Raw genomic sequence first — 15,026 nt, 5'->3', positions numbered from 1 at the left:
CATTACGTGAAACAATATTCTGTCATTAGGTTGGATTAACTTTGAGTTTATTTGTATTTTTACAGGGACAGTGCACATTAATCACAGTTGTGTGAGTCTGATGGCAGGGTATTCCAGACATGGGAACTTCTCACAGAGAAAGCATATTGACCAAAGGTGCTTTTACAGTCACCTCTCATGGCAGACCTTGTGGACCTGCTCCCCATAGGTTTGGGCTTTCTGTTTAGCAAAACTACTGAGTGGAGGGGGAGGAGCCAGGCCATTTAGGATCTTGAATACAAGATATTCGTCAGTGTACTTTCCAACTCAAGACTTCCTGCTTTCTGAGAATCTAACAGTGATGATGGCTACTGGGCTTCCTATCATGCACTTTGAGAGCCTGTTTGCAGACAGACTGAATGGGTGTTAATGTTGTACTACAAGCTTGGACCCAACTCGTCAAGCAATATGTTAAGTGAGGGAGTATCATAGATTTGAAGTACAGTTTTACTACCTCTGTAGTATTAGAAATTATTAGAAACATTTTTCACCTGCTTTTTAAAACAGAGTTTGGAATCAAGTATGATGCCAAGGTACTTAAAATCGGATAATACCTGGAGCTTCTCCCCTGACAAATAGACATCTGGTATCAGTTGTCCTCTTTGTGAGGAACATGCAAACTGTTTTTTTTTACATTGAGATGCTAACATGAGTCCCTGAGAGCAACTTTGTAACCTGGACCATTAGAGTAGTGAGTTCTTGTGCAGCTTGTTGTTTGCTCTTTGCATGCACATATATCACTGTATCATCTGCATACATTTGAACTTCAGACCCAGTACAGACAGAATGTACAGGCTGAACAGTTCATTTAGACTATTACGCTGATGAGACAGCACCAACTTTTTGAAGGTTCTAGATTTGTTACACAACAGGGTTATATTTTTACTAAATGAATGAAACAGATTCAAATGATTAGGGAAAGGTGGAAAGGGGTTACGGGTGTTTAATGTTTATTTCACTTAATGAAACACTGTAGTTTCTGATGTGTTTTGAGTAGGATACTTCCTTCAGGGACTGATGGAATTCCCCTACACTATGTATGTTAAGGAAGACGTAGGCGAGCACGTCTCAAACTACTTTTTATTAAATGCCAGGGATCAAATATTGATTCCTTACGCTGAGAAATTGACTATATTTGCGACAGAAAAAAATTATGTATTACATTTAGTAATGGATCATTTTATATGGTTATGGAAAAGAGAGACCAGTCATATGATATGGGAGTGAATTGTTAGACTCGGTGGAGAGATAGCACGTGTCTAAGGATAGCATATGCTAAATTAAGAGCACATAAACATTGAGTTAGAATAAAACAAACGATTAATGATTTCAGGGAATACAGTGGATTTATCATTATTGTCAGGTTTTGTTGAACCTTTTGGGTTGCTGAATCAGTGTAGCATAGTGAATGCTAACGAAATGTTGTGTTTTTCTTTCACGGGAAGATGGGAGAATCAATGTCTCCCTTTGAAATGTTTCCCGGGGATATGGTATTAGAGAGGGCAGTAAGTGAGACTGAGGCCGTAAACTACCAAATGAAATAAGGCCTGGCCATTTTTGTGTGTTTTTACCTTAAGGTGTGCAAATACCCACACAACACACTTGTTATGACTATTTGTTGGTGCTTTTAAAACACTATGTTTTATTTACTGTGTGTTCTATTTCCCTTGGGTTTAATGAGTTTCCATTAGTCTCAGTTCCAAGGTATCTTAAAGGGGCACACACGTGGAATTTTCTGAAGTTTTTATTTTCTGAGTTTTAATTCATTCTTTTCATGAATTGTTTTCACAAAGAAATGTACTGGAAACCTGGGATACGAGATGTATGAAATGTATGAAATGTTTTTCTTTATGTCTAATATAATAAGAAACACTTCTTTGAAGGGTTTGTATGACCTCTGACCTCTGTCCTGACTTTCCAGTGTTGTTTGATCACCCACATTGGAAAGCCATTTGGATAATGAGTTTATGGTAATTTGTAATACTGATTTGAAGGTAATTTGTGATATTAATAATTATGATGAAGTTTATAGTTCTTAGCCATATTTGTGATTTGGACCAATGTGAAGAAGGAGAGGACGTTGCCTTTTTACTAAGGGTAGGCTGCCTTAAGTCTATTTTCCTATGACCGTATTGGTACAATTATTTTTCTTTATGGAGTTCTTAAGAGTAGTGATTTTAATTTGGTTTTGTTATTTTAAATGATGTTGTTTTATTTACTGACCAGTAGTAGTGTTTTTTTATTTTATTTTTTTTTACAAATTACTCACATGGGGAGTCATGTGTCAAAATGGGGAGGGAACTGTCCTCTGAGGTTTTGGATGGAAGTTTACACGCCATGAGTGATATTTTGGAGTGTATTGAGTGATATGTGAAGAAGTGTACTTTTGTGTTGTTTGTTCTGTTCTGATACAAATCTCACCAGATTAGGTCTGCCAGATTATTGGGATTTCTCCCGTTGGGTTATAGGTCTAACATCCTGATCCTGTGGCTCTGCGATGTAGTTGACAGTGTGATGGGGAGTATAAACCAATTTCAAAAAAGACATTTCAATAGAATGTGTTGTTATTCTCTTTGACAGATGTTTAGACATTGGTATTAATAATAATTGGTAAATGTAATAATTTATCATATAGTTAATGCTTGTCTGGATTTCCTGAATCAAAATGTAACTGAACTGAACAGTTGTTCTCATCTGTCCTCTCGAGGTTATCATGAGCGGTGATGTCAGTCGGTGTGTTAATGCATGGAAGAGATAATTGGACCGAAGAGTGTGTGCCTCAAAAAAAAAACTCTAACTGGCTGAAGAAAAGCATCAAAGGTGTTCAATACGACCCTGTCCACAACACTTCTACCAAGAGACCTGAGTCCTGAACTAGCAACCAGTGTAAAGCATCCGATCGGAGCTATCAACTGCTTTTCTCTCATGTCTTTTCTCAGGAGTGTGACAGAAATCCTCATGGAGTGAGCAAGGGGAGAAATCTGTTCCAAACGTCTCTTAAGTTGCTGGTATACAGGTTGACAAATGGACAAGATATAATGGGTGGTGGCGGCCCAGGTGAGACATTGAAATTTGGACCTTATCATGGCCATCCACTTTGAACAGTAAAGCTGTCAGAAGAAGACAATGAAGACACCAGAAGATTGAGTACCTGAAGGGGAGATAGGTTGATTGTAGAGGTCTACACACTACATACAATTATAGTCATTTAGATCAAGAATGCGTTAAGATACTGATCTGTATTATAATCGTGATAAGAAATGTAATAGTAGAATTATAGGATAATTATACTGGATGTTAATATAAATGTACTTTCTGCCAATGTTGATGTGTGTTAATTTGAGGGGTTTTGACTTTGAGTGATAGGACCAATTTGAATCACTGAGCAATGTCATTCTAAATTTTGGTTGAATAATTAATTGGGTTTTGATTATGATTTGGAAACTGAAGGATTGATTTGAGTTTAGTATCTTAATAACTATATGAGTGAAGAAATTAATGTATTATGATTTGATTGTTTGGATTGTTGCTATGAATTAAATATGGTGACACTATTCTCAGCATTCCTTCGTGAATGGAGAGGGTGAACTCTGATCCGGAGAGTGAAACTGATCCTAATCTATTTGATCTATAGGCATTGCCATATAAATAGTGGAATCATGATGCTTATCTTGGGTCATGTTCATTAGGCACCAACGGAATACATTTTACTTAAACCAGGAGGCACAACCTGGACATGTCCAACAAGATATGCTAATCTTAGTTTCTGGGATGGAAATAGTTATTTCCACCATGCTGATCCATTGGAGTGTGATAGATAACTAAGGCTTATTTTATTAAACTCCATTGTTGCATGCACTGCATTATGCATTAAATATGTGCTTTTCACTGTCTATGAAGATATAGCTTTGAATCTCATAAACTGTATGCATCTTTAGTTTTTCTTCGTGGGTTCGTGCAAGTGACTGTGTATCATAACCTCCCCAGACAAATTGGTAGAGTGCTTAGAATAAGTGTTGGAGGATGAAATGGGAGTCAGTGCTAAGTTTCTTGGGAGGAAGCTGAGCCAGTGATACAGCAGCCGGTCATGTGCAGGAACCCATGAGTTATTGCTTTTATGCTTCTTGGTTTATGTAGAATGTATGCATTTTCTACATGTGAATGAATGTTCTCAAATCTTGAAATGTTCTTTTAAGTTGAGAGGACTCTCAAAACGGGGGAATGAGAGCAAAATTGCAAGATTATGTTACAATACTTTTATTGCATCAAATGGTTGTTTTATTGCAACAGAATAAAGGGTTGTTATAAAGCTCATCGGTGTGTGTTCTACTGAGGATGGGCCTCTGGGAGATCTACCACGTCTTTGAGGATACCGCATTCCGGTGCATGAGTTTGTTGTTCTATACGGTAATCAGGGAGAGATGGCTCCCGTATGGAGTTGGGGGCAGACACTGGTCTCTACACAATGAGTATCTTTCATACAAATCTTAACCTTGTGACCCATTCCATACATGTTGTTGTGTCATGTAAACTGTAAGGAGGATGGACTTTGCTATAAAATGCTGTGGCTCAAACCAGCTGGTTGAGTTCTCAGTGATCACCTCCAGGGGTGATTACCGACCAGCTGGTTGAGTTCTCAGTGATCACCTCCAGGCGTGATTACCGACCAGCTGGTTGAGTTCTCAGTGATCACCTCCAGGGGTGATTACCGACCAGCTGGTTGAGTTCTCAGTGATCACCTCCAGGGGTGATTACCGACCAGCTGGTTGAGTTCTCAGTGATCACCTCCAGGGGTGATTACCGACCAGCTGGTTGAGTTCTCAGTGATCACCTCCAGGGGTGATTACCGACCAGCTGGTTGAGTTCTCAGTGATCACCTCCAGGGGTGATTACCGACCAGCTGGTTGAGTTCTCAGTGATCACCTCCAGGGGTGATTACCGACCAGCTGGTTGAGTTCTCAGTGATCACCTCCAGGGGTGATTACCGACCAGCTGGTTGAGTTCTCAGTGATCACCTCCAGGGGTGATTACCGACCAGCTGGTTGAGTTCTCAGTGATCACCTCCAGGGGTGATTACCGACCAGCTGGTTGAGTTCTCAGTGATCACCTCCAGGGGTGATTACCGACCAGCTGGTTGAGTTCTCAGTGATCACCTCCAGGGGTGATTACCGACCAGCTGGTTGAGTTCTCAGTGATCACCTCCAGGGGTGATTACCGACCAGCTGGTTGAGTTCTCAGTGATCACCTCCAGGGGTGATTACCGACCAGCTGGTTGAGTTCTCAGTGATCACCTCCAGGGGTGATTACCGACCAGCTGGTTGAGTTCTCAGTGATCACCTCCAGGGGTGATTACCGACCAGCTGGTTGAGTTCTCAGTGATTACCTCCAGGGGTGATTACCTAACCAGCTGGTTGAGTTCTCAGTGATCACCTCCAGGGGTGATTACCGACCAGCTGGTTGAGTTCTCAGTGATCACCTCCAGGGGTGATTACCGACCAGCTGGTTGAGTTCTCAGTGATCACCTCCAGGGGTGATTACCGACCAGCTGGTTGAGTTCTCAGTGATCACCTCCAGGGGTGATTACCGACCAGCTGGTTGAGTTCTCAGTGATCACCTCCAGGGGTGATTACCGACCAGCTGGTTGAGTTCTCAGTGATCACCTCCAGGGGTGATTACCGACCAGCTGGTTGAGTTCTCAGTGATCACCTCCAGGGGTGATTACCGACCAGCTGGTTGAGTTCTCAGTGATCACCTCCAGGGGTGATTACCGACCAGCTGGTTGAGTTCTCAGTGATCACCTCCAGGGGTGATTACCGACCAGCTGGTTGAGTTCTCAGTGATCACCTCCAGGGGTGATTACCGACCAGCTGGTTGAGTTCTCAGTGATCACCTCCAGGGGTGATTACCGACCAGCTGGTTGAGTTCTCAGTGATCACCTCCAGGGGTGATTACCGACCAGCTGGTTGAGTTCTCAGTGATCACCTCCAGGGGTGATTACCGACCAGCTGGTTGAGTTCTCAGTGATCACCTCCAGGGGTGATTACCGACCAGCTGGTTGAGTTCTCAGTGATCACCTCCAGGGGTGATTACCGACCAGCTGGTTGAGTTCTCAGTGATCACCTCCAGGGGTGATTACCGACCAGCTGGTTGTGTTCTCAGTGATCACCTCCAGGGGTGATTACCGACCAGCTGGTTGAGTTCTCAGTGATCACCTCCAGGGGTGATTACCGACCAGCTGGTTGTGTTCTCAGTGATCACCTCCAGGGGTGATTACCGACCAGCTGGTTGAGTTCTCAGTGATCACCTCCAGGGGTGATTACCGACCAGCTGGTTGAGTTCTCAGTGATCACCTCCAGGGGTGATTACCGACCAGCTGGTTGAGTTCTCAGTGATCACCTCCAGGGGTGATTACCGACCAGCTGGTTGAGTTCTCAGTGATCACCTCCAGGGGTGATTACCGACCAGCTCCATTACTGCACTAATTAAATAATACAGTTGAATTGTTTTGAAGAAATGTTAAGTCTATCTTTCTTGATTACAATAATTCCACCACAAATGACTCCTCATTCTTAATGTATAGGAAAAGAGGAGAGATATACGGAGAGGCTGGCTCTATAATAGTCAATTTCTTTACCTTTATTTAACCAGGCAAGTCAGTTACGAACAAATTCTTATTTTCAATGACGGCCTAGGAACAGTGGGTTAACTGCCTGTTCAGGGGCAGAACGACAGATTTGTACCTTGTCAGCTCGGGGGTTTGAACTTGCAACCTTCCGGTCACTAGTCCAATGCTCTAACCACTAGGCTACCCTGCAACCTCTACACTCTAACCACTAGGCTACCCTGCCACCTCTACACTCTAACCACTAGGCTACCCTGACGCCCCAATGAGCTGGATACATGTTGCTTGATGACATAAGGCCGGGATAAATAATTCATCCACGGACACTGGGACTTAAATGTTTAATTAGAGCAGGGCTGCCCAACCCTTTTCCCGGAGAGCTACTGTCACTTAGTGTTGTTGTTCCAAACCTTATCTAGCACACCTGATTCTAATGTTTAACTGCTTGATAAACTGAATCAGGTTAGTTGTTACTGACGCTGGATTGAAAATCTACAGGAGTGCAGCTCAGCAGGAAATAGGGTTGGGCAATCCTGAAATGAAAGCAACTAACAAAATATGAAATCCACACATCCACTGATTTCAAAGGTCAAATAATATGTTTGGCAAAAATATAAAAGAGGACTTTTATACACTTTTTCACACCTGCTCCCATGTGTGTTTTACTAAAAACGTGTTTTGTAACGTTGTTTAAACCAACACTTGACAGCATCTGCAGATCGTAGTGTGTGAAGAGTTATTTTGTTCTCCCTATTCTGAGTACCCAATTCAGCATCCCCCCAACACATACACACAGACACACACACACACACACAGCCATGTGCACACACACGTGTACACACATCGGTGAAAGAAGCGTGAAACAGGAGCGTGGGAAACCGGTCTGTTGTATAAAAGTTTTTTTATTTCTTACCCTCTCCTCCTCTTCACTTTGCTCAGTCCACAGCAGTGACTGGGGTAGGTGAGCTCAGCACTCTGCAGATGCTGGAAGGCCCTCAGGGGGGGTAGTTTCTTGAGGGCCCAAGTGTTTTTAGCTTTCAGTTTCTGAACAGCCTCCAGACCCATTGTGGGTAAGGAGTTCACTCTTGATTCGGAAACGTCTCTGGGGGGGACAGAGGAGGGGAGCGGAATTCACTTTCTATTCTCAGCTCACAACCAAACCCAAAAACAATGATGTGTTTTAGTTGTTTCCAGTCTGAATGTGAAATCTCCTGTGTTTTCCTGCACTTCATTTTTTTTTCTTCTATTTTTGTACATTTTACCCCTTTTTGTTCCCGAATTGCATGACATCCAATTGGTATTTACAGTCTTGTCCCATCGCTGCAACTCCCATACGGACTTGGGAGAGGCGAAGGTCGAGAGCCTTGCATCCTCCGAAACATGACCCTGACAAGCCGCACTGCTTCTTGACACACTGCTCGCTTAACCCGGAAGCCAGCCTCACCAATTTGTTAGGAAGAAACACCGTACAACTGGCAACCGAAGTCAGCGTGCATGCGTCCAGCTGCCAAAAGGAGTCGCTAGAGCACAATGGGACAAGAACATCCCAGGCGGTCAAACCCTCCCCTAACCGAGACGACGCTGGGCCCGAATGTGTGACGCCTCATGGGTCTCCCTGTCGCGGCCGCCTGCAACACAGCCCGGGATTAAACCCGGATCTGTGGTGATAAGTGTGGCGATGCAGTGCCATAGACTGGGAGGCCCCTTGGGAGGCCACTTCCTGCACTTTTGAATGGAAAACTTTTCAGACAAAGTTGAATAAAAAGGCTCCTGAAAGGGATTAGGGGACTTTGGCACAGTTGCATGGCTTGATGTCTTTCCAACATCTTTTTGATTTCTTAAAACCTCTATGGGATCAGTGTCCCCCCTGTGGGACGGTTGAGCTAACGTAGACAAATGTGATTAGCATGAGGTTGTAAGTAGCAAAACAAATTCCCAGGACATAGACATATCTGATATTGGCAGAAAGCATATATTCTTGTTAATCTAACTGCGCTGTCCAATTTACAGTAGCTGTTACAATGAAAGAACACCATGCTATTGTTTGAAGAGAGTGCACAATTATGAACTTTAAAATGTATTAATAAACCAATTAGGCATATTTGGGCAGTCTTGATACAACATTTTGAACAGATATACAATGGTTCTTTGGATCAGTCTAAAACTTTGCACGTACACTGCTGCCATCTAGTGGCCAAAATAGAAATTGCGCCTGGGCTGGAATAATACATTATTGCATTTCTCTTGCATTTCAAGGATGATGGTACCAGATCTAATGTGTTATATTCTCCTACATTAATTTAACATTTCCACAAACTTCAAAGGGTTTCCTTTCAAATGGTATCAAGAATATGCATATCCTTGCTTTTAGGCGAAAATTGAAAAAAATGGTCGGATCCTTAAGAGGTCAAGAGTAAAAGCCTTTCACTCACAGAAGAGTTGGCCCGCTGATCACGCCAGAAAATGTCCTCTCGTCCAACCGCACCAGATCCACATTCCTATAGAGGTAACTAAATAGAAAAGGTGGACAGAATGAGAAAGAGAGGAGAAGAGTGTAGAATGGAAGAAAGGGTTATTAATGTAACGGAGAGAAGAACAGCTTCTGCTAAGCTAATACTGCTAAGCTAATACTGCTAAGCTAATACTGCTAGGTTAGTACACTGATGCCGGCTTCACAAAGACAGTGAGAGGAAGGTTGAGTAAACAGATGGGTGACATATTACTTAAAGCCTGCAGTTAAAATAATTTATAACCCCTGCCATGATAATGCTTTATAACCCCTGCAGTTATAATGCTTTATAACTCCTGCCATTATAATGCTTTATAACCCCTGCAGTTATAATGCTTTATAACCCCTGCAGTTATAATGCTTTATAACTCCTGCCATGATAATGCTTTATAACCCCTACCGTTATAATGCTTTATAACTCCTGCCGTTATAATGCTTTATAACCCCTGCCATTATAATGCTTTATAAACCCTGCCATTATAATGCTTTATAACTCCTGCAGTTATAATGCTTTATAACCCCTGCCATGATAAGGCTTTATAACCCCTGCAGTTATAATGCTTTATAACTCCTGCCGTTATAATGCTTTACAACCCCTGCAGTTATAATGCTTTATAACCACTGCCATTATAATGCTTTATAAACCCTGCCATTATAATGCTTTATAAACCCTGCCATTATAATGCTTTATAACTCCTGCAGTTATAATGCTTTATAACCTCTGCCATGATAAGGCTTTATAACCCCTGTCATTATAATGCTTTATAACACCTGCCTTTGCATCAATAGTTTTATTTCTGCCAGGAAGAGTTTCGATCAGTAAAATGCTCAGGCAAATATTCTAAAGAGACCTCCAGATTGTCTTGTTTACAGACTCCCCCCTTCAGCAAATCACATTGTCACTACTCACCTCTTCACCATGCTAGCTGATGGTGTGCTGAGCGTTCTGACACAATAATAGTTGCCATGCATCACCCAGGTGGGTGCCACACATTGGTGGTGGATGAGGTGAGATTCCCCGTTACTATTTAAAGCACAGTTGGTTGAAAGGTGCTATATACATCCATTAGTATTACTATTGTTACTACATACACTTCCTCCAGTCTGGTTCCATTGAAGGCGTAGGGTTGGATGTCCGTCAGACCGTTGCTGTTCAGCATCCTGCCAAACAACACGGCAGCTAATGGGGATCCATAATAAATACAAATACAGGTGTTCACTAGAGTTACAGCATTGTCTTTCATCTTCCTAGTTTCTTCTGTTACATACACAGCCATCTGGCCAGAGAGATAAACTGTAGCTAGGTTGCACTGACCTGTTAAACCCTGACATGATGTAATAGTAATTCTCTGAGAGAACATTTGTGATACCACCTACTAGGACAGAGCTGTTGAGTTAGTATGTTAACGACCAGAGGAAATGGATCAGGCCAAGCTCCAATCATACACATAGTATGTACAGCAGAACTAGATGATACAATCCACAGTCCACTTACAGGGTGATTTCATTCTCTGAGATCCCATTGAATGAGTTGGCAGGAATTTCTCTGATGAAGAGGTTATCCACAATTTCCCTGAGAGAGAGAGAGAGAGAATCAATGTCTGTTGGTGAATGTCTGTTCTGATTATTATCTACCAGCCCCAATGTCTGTTGCTGAATGTCTGTTCTGATTATTGTCTACCAGCCCCAATGTCTGTTGCTGAATGTCTGTTCTGATTATTGTCTACCAGCCCCAATGGCCAAACTTTATTGAGCTAGTAATGCTACATTGTTACTGATGCAATGGCTGGAAACATTGTTTTATATCACTGGCTCAACTACAGATCATACTCTTTCACAAAGAGGAGAAATTCTATGGTGGACGGTGAACAGAGGGAGGATAGAGCTTTGAATTAGAATAGTCGAATGGTCATCAACCTTCTCATGACGGGATAAATGTGGCGGCAGGTAGCCTAGCTGCTAAGAGCGTTGGGCCAGTAAATGACAGGTCGTTGTTTCGAATCCCCAAGCCGACTAGGTAAAAAATCTCTCATGTTAGTCGCTCTGCTAAATGACTAAAGTCTAAATAAATGTCAGTCATTTTGGTCAACCATGGTTTTTTTCAAATGCACTCTGTTTTTGTGGGGGCCACAGTGTCTCCTGACCCCTCCTGTCTCAGCCTCCAGTATTTATGCTGCAGTAGTTTATGTGTCGGCGGGCTAGGGTCAGTTTGTTATATCTGGAGTACTTCTCCTGTTCTATTCGGTGTCCTGTGTGAATCTAAGTGTGCGTTCTCTAATACTCTCCTTCTCTCTTTCTTTCTCTCTCTCGGAGGACCTGAGCCCTAGGACCATGCCCCAGGACTACCTGACATGATGACTCCTTGCTGTCCCCAGTCCACCTGGCCGTGCTGCTGCTCCAGTTTCAACTGTTCTGCCTTATTATTATTCGAACATGCTGGTCATTTATGAACATTTGAACATCTTGGCCATGTTCTGTTATAATCTCCACCCGGCACAGCCAGAAGAGGACTGGCCACCCCACATAGCCTGGTTCCTCTCTAGGTTTCTTCCTAGGTTCTGGCCTTTCTAGGGAGTTTTTCCTAGCCACCGTGCTTCTACACCTGCATTGCTTGCTGTTTGGGGTTTTAGGCTGGGTTTCTGTACAGCACTTTGAGATATCAGCTGATGTACGAAAGGCTATATAAATACATTTGATTTGATTTGATTTGGTTGTTAGTTGGCTTGCCAAACAGTTTTAGGATCATAACATTTTGCATGCGGGAAAAGAGTAGGCTACCTTCGCTTCAATTAGCTCAAAGTGTATGTTCTTATACAGATTTTTTTAAAATAAAACCTGTATAAACTATATTTATATTATATGACAGTATTAAGTTGGCAATAATTATATTATACCATTTCTGATACATCACTTTTATTCTCCTGCATAGTAAAATCAGGATTATGCCTCTACTGCCAATCATTCCAACTTGACCGGTTTGGGATTTCTCCCTTACCAATATGAGGGTTTATGACATAGCCCCTCTAGTAATTTAATAGGATCTCTATGAGATAGAGATACTCCTGGGTCTCTGCACCACGGCCTTTATTTTTACAGTACCTGTCTACAATTGGCTTAAGTGGCTGGAGTAGCAAGACATCAAGACGTCGGGACTAGAGGTTGACACAAAGGGAGTAAAAATAGAATTCCTGTCCCGTCTTGTCAAAAATAAACCAAGACTGTTCTCAGAGCAGATCTGGTTGTAGCTAGATACATTAAGTTGAAGTGGCGTCCTAGACAGTTTTGGTATTTTAGCTAAAATTAACCATAACCCTTTTCTTAACCTAAACCTAATGATCCTAACCTGCTGTGTATGCTCATCAAAACCAGCAGACCTGCCCTGACAGCATTGTGAGTAACCATAGCAACTGCTCTGTTTGGCTGCTGTTCAGTTCTCACCAGACATTAGCCTGCCCTGCACACACAGCTAATAGCAACTACATGACCAGATTTTGGCAATGAAGGCAGGCCTCTTCTACTTACTCAGAGGCAGATGAACTCATGATATGGCCTTGTGCAATTGTCTCCGAGTGTTTCTTGAAAATTAAGGCTTGACCGGAAGCGTTGTTGGTACTAGGAAGAGCTAGCTACGCCGCTTCAGGGCGCTTGTCCCGCTCTCCGGTTGGTATTTAATTAAACCGCTACCGCGTACTCATTCCTTAATGCCAAAGAAAAACTCTAATAAATATAGTTAAAACATGACTCTTTCTCTTAAATTGCATTAATGTTGGTGATGGGACCTTGGCTGCAACAAGACGCTGCAACATTCACTGACGTAAATTAGTGAATGGCTATAAATTGAGTGAAGAGCGAGGGTGGGGGGAAATTACAATATTATTTATATTTGTATTAAGCCCACTATATTAGGCCTACACAGTTAATTTGTTTAATGAAATGCTCCACACTGCCCATACAGTATTTCTACACTCCCCATACAATATTTCTACACTCCCCCTCCAATAAAGTATTTCTACACCCCCCATACAGTATTTCTACACCCCCATACAGTATTTCTACATCCCCCACCCCCATACAGTATTTCTACACCCCCATACAGTATTTCTACATCCCCCATACAGTATTTCTACATCCCCCCATACAGTATTTCTACATCCCCCATACAGTATTTCTACATCCCCCATACAGTATTTCTACATCCCCATACAGTAGTTCTACACCCCATACAGTATTTATACACCCCCATACAGTATTTATACACCCCCCATACAGTATTTCTACATCACCCCCATACAGTAGTTATACACCCCCATACAGTATTTCTACACCCCCATACAGTATTTGTACACCCCCATACAGTATTTGTACACCCCCATACATTATTTGTACACCCCCATACAGTATTTCTACATCCCCCATACAGCATTTCTACACCCCCATACAGTATTTCTACACCCCCATACAGTATTTCTACACCCCACCAATACAGTATTTCTACACCCCCATACAGTATTTCTTCATCCCCCACCCCCATACAGTATTTCTACATTCCCCCATACAGTATTTCTACACCGCATACAGTATTTCTACATCCCCCCATACAGTATTTCTACATCCCCATACAGTATTTCTACACCCCCATACAGTATTTCTACACCCCCAACACAGTATTTCTACATCCCCCCATACAGTATTTATACACCCCCATACAGTATTTGTACACCCCCATACAGTATTTCTACACCCCCATACAGTATTTCTACACCCCCATACAGTATTTCTACACCCCCATACAGTATTTCTACACCCCCATACAGTATTTCTACACCCCCATACAGTATTTCTACACCCCCCAAACAGTATTTCTACATCCCCCATACAGTATTTCTACATCACCCCCCATACAGTATTTCTACACCCCCATACAGTATTTCTACACCCCCATACAGTATTTCTACACCCCCATACAGTATTTCTACATCCCCCCAAACAGTATTTCTACATCCCCCATACAGTATTTCTACATCACCCCCATACAGTATTTCTACATCCCCCCATACAGTATTTCTACATCCCCCCATACAGTATTTCTACACCCCCATACAGTAGTTCTACACCCCCATACAGTATTTCTACACCCCCATACAGTATTTCTACACCCCCATACAGTATTTCTACACCCCCATACAGTATTTCTACACCCCCATACAGTATTTCTACATCCCCCATACAGTATTTCTACACCCCCATACAGTATTTCTACACCCCCATACAGTATTTCTACATCCCCCCAATACAGTATTTCTACACCCCATACAGTATTTCTACATCCCCCCCATACAGTATTTCTACATCCCCCATACAGTATTTCTACATCCCCCATACAGTATTTCTACACCCCCATACAGTATTTCTACACCCCCCAATACAGTATTTCTACATCCCCCATACAGTATTTGTACACCCCCATACAGTATTTCTACATCACCCCCATACAGTATTTCTACATCCCCCATACAGTATTTCTACATCCCCCCCATACAGTATTTCTACACCCCATACAGTATTTCTACATCCCCCCATACAGTATTTCTACACCCCCATACAGTATTTCTACACCCCCATACAGTATTTCTACATCCCCCATACAGTATTTCTACACCCCCATACAGTATTTCTACACCCCCATACAGTATTTCTACATCCCCCATACAGTATTTCTACGCCCCCATACAGTATTTCTACATCCCCCCATACAGTATTTCTACACCCCCATACAGTATTTCTACATCCCCCATACAGTATTTCTATATCCCCCATACAGTATTTCTACATCCCCCCATACAGTATTTCTACATC

General features: G+C 42.3%; 1 pseudogene; it reads right to left on the bottom strand.

Annotated features, from left to right (window-relative positions):
- LOC112236091 overlaps window positions 1-15,026 on the bottom strand; it is a 44,452-nt pseudogene that overhangs the window by 13,127 nt on the left and 16,299 nt on the right.

The sequence above is a fragment of the Oncorhynchus tshawytscha genome, linkage group LG08 (assembly GCF_018296145.1).
Source record: "Oncorhynchus tshawytscha isolate Ot180627B linkage group LG08, Otsh_v2.0, whole genome shotgun sequence".
In the NCBI taxonomy this organism is placed as follows: domain Eukaryota; kingdom Metazoa; phylum Chordata; class Actinopteri; order Salmoniformes; family Salmonidae; genus Oncorhynchus; species Oncorhynchus tshawytscha.
This window is presented reverse-complemented; position numbering and strand designations above follow the sequence as displayed.